Raw genomic sequence first — 2,713 nt, forward strand, 5'->3', positions numbered from 1 at the left:
AGTTCGTTGAGACTCCCCCTGTGGAGTTCGTTGAGACTCCCCCCGTGGAGTTCGTTGAGACTCCCCCTGTGGAGTTCGTTGAGACTCCCCCCGTGGAGTTCGTTGAGACTCCCCCTGTGGAGTTCGTTGAGACTTCCCCCTTGGAGTTTGCTGACACTCCCCCCGTGGAGTTTGTTGAGACTCTCTCCGTGGAGTTTGTTGGGACTTCCCCCGTGGTGTTTGTTGAGACTCCCCTCGTGGAGTTAGTTGAGACTCCCCCCGTGGAGTTCGTTGAGACTCCCTTCGTGGAGTTAGTGGAGACTCTCCCCGGGGAGTTAGATGGGTCTTTCCCCGTTGGGCTAGTTTGGGTATCCCCCGTTTTGGTTGATACTGTCATTGACACTGGCGACGCTTCGCCAATCCGGCAAGGAATTGGGTAGAAAGGGTATGTTGCAGTCGTACGTCTCGGGGGATCATAGGGCTTGGGATATCTATTTGTCGGACATGCAGTTTGCTTTGAACTCCGCGAAGCATGATACTACTGGGCACACTTCGGCAGAGATTTTTCTTGGGCGGAAATTATGTTCTTATTTTGACCTCCAGTTAGGGGGATGAGAGAGTTTCGAACCCGCTGTACAAGCGGATTAAGGCCAAGCAACAGGCCGCAGCAGCCAAAGCTGAGTTATGTTAAAGGCACACCCGTTGTCGGATGCACGAAAGAGCTTCAGTGCGATACTAGCCCCCCGGTTCCAGGGTCCCTATACGGTGCTGCGAATGACGTCACCCTTGAACGCTATTCTAGCTGACGCTAATGGCAAAGAGCGTGGGTGCCATATCGACCGGCTAAAGAAGGCATATAACAGTAAGCTTCCGCGATTGTTCACCGTTGCACTATTTCGTCTCTAGAAAAGGCCTTTATGGCATTTTTTTCGCCGAAATTCGGCACTAGAGTGCAATAATTAGCATTATGCACGCAAGTTGGATGCCTCGTGGACGTCGAGAAAGCATTAGAAGTAAAATTATTTTTGTTGTGGAGTTCGGGTGGACATTCCGTCAGGTGGCGTAAGCCCAGTCACCGGTTGTGTTTTTTGGGGTGATGAAATGTTTTCAGACAAAATTTGCGAAATTCGCATAGAGAGTGGCAAAGTTGTCGAGCGGAGCATAGGCATAAGCTGTATTATTTAACATAAATAAAGTGTATGTTTTGTAAGTGCAGTAACAGTGTGAGTATTTTTAATTAATTTCTGTTCGATGCTTATTCAGGCCTGCAGCCTATGGACGCCCTCTACTGTTGTTCAACACCTAAAACTGGTCGGATAATGGGTCGCACGTGTTCCATGTAAATACGTCCGAGTAGATGCATAACTCGGCAGGGGAAGAACAAAGTATCCTGCCAGTTATGCGCGAACGATTGTGTTGCGCTATGAGCAATGGTAGCAGCAGCACATACCCAATGCTGTGGGAAGTGTTGTATTGCGCGTTGTAATTAACCGGTAGCGCTTATAGCCAGGCGAGGCAGTGGGAATAATTGTCCTGTTCGTTGTTCGTGTTGTTTTTGTAATGACACGGGACGCGCCTCCTAGCCCGCAAGGTCCGGCCGATAATTGAACCGGTTGGATCCAGATGTCGCCGGGCCATTTTGGAAATGAGATAAATAGAGACACTCGGACAGAGAGAAGAATAAGAACCGAGAGAGGAACCGAGCTACGGACGATACTTACCCAGGAGGGGTTACCTATATGATGTAGAAAGATTGAGACGATAGGACCTAGGTGGGTCACTCACCTAGGTTGCCGTACGTATGTATAGATTTTGTATGTGTTACTAATAAAGTCATAGTTTAACAACGAAGCTGTGACTACGTCTACTCTCTACTGGTTATCTCTGTTACCAACGCTGCCACTTCTACGCTGTCGACGCTACGAGAACCCGAAGTCTTCACACTTTCGCAGTACAACAGAAGTGTACCTAGTGCATTGAGCATGTGATACGGTTGTATTACAGACTGTCCGCCGGGACTCTGCTCCGAAGGAGGGGAGAGTGTACGGTGTCTATACCGTCACCTACGAGTCGAAGCCGTACTACAGGATTCGGTACAGGCTTCGACACAGGCTTCGACCCAGGATTCACGGCAAGCCAGGCAAGGCCACGGCTGTGAGCGTATATAAGGACCGCCCGGGATTGACTCGGGGTGCTTCACTCCACCAGACGACCAGGAGAACCGACCGTGTAAGGATCAACCCTTACAATATTAATTTATAAGGGATTAATTACCAAGAATAAACCCAAGAAATACACTGGCCTTACCTGACCTAAAGCAGCTTTCTTCAAAATGCCTCGGAACAAATTGTTGCTGTATTAGGATTAAATCATAAATGACTTGTCAATCCTGTTTCTGCCAGGGCACGTCTCCCCTCGGGATTCTTTCCTAATCGACGGAAACTTAAACCCTTATTGCGTCCTGAACATGCACCACAACCAACTATGGCACAGCATTTACCATGCATGGTCAATGATTAAGAGAAAATAATATAATAGTATCACTGAAAACGTCAACGAATATGCACAGCAGGCTCTAGCTCTAGTACTATAGCCCGCGTACAGTTGCCGCAGGATATAGTACTATAGTACTATTTGATACGAATCACGCTATGTGATTAAGTTGTTTTCACGGCAAGCTGTCTGCATAAATGGCTTCGAGTCAGTAGGTCATTCGACAACGCAGCAGGTGTGC

The sequence above is a fragment of the Priapulus caudatus genome, unplaced genomic scaffold, assembly GCF_000485595.1.
Source record: "Priapulus caudatus unplaced genomic scaffold, Priapulus_caudatus-5.0.1 Scaffold1207, whole genome shotgun sequence".
In the NCBI taxonomy this organism is placed as follows: Eukaryota; Metazoa; Priapulida; class Priapulimorpha; order Priapulimorphida; family Priapulidae; genus Priapulus; species Priapulus caudatus.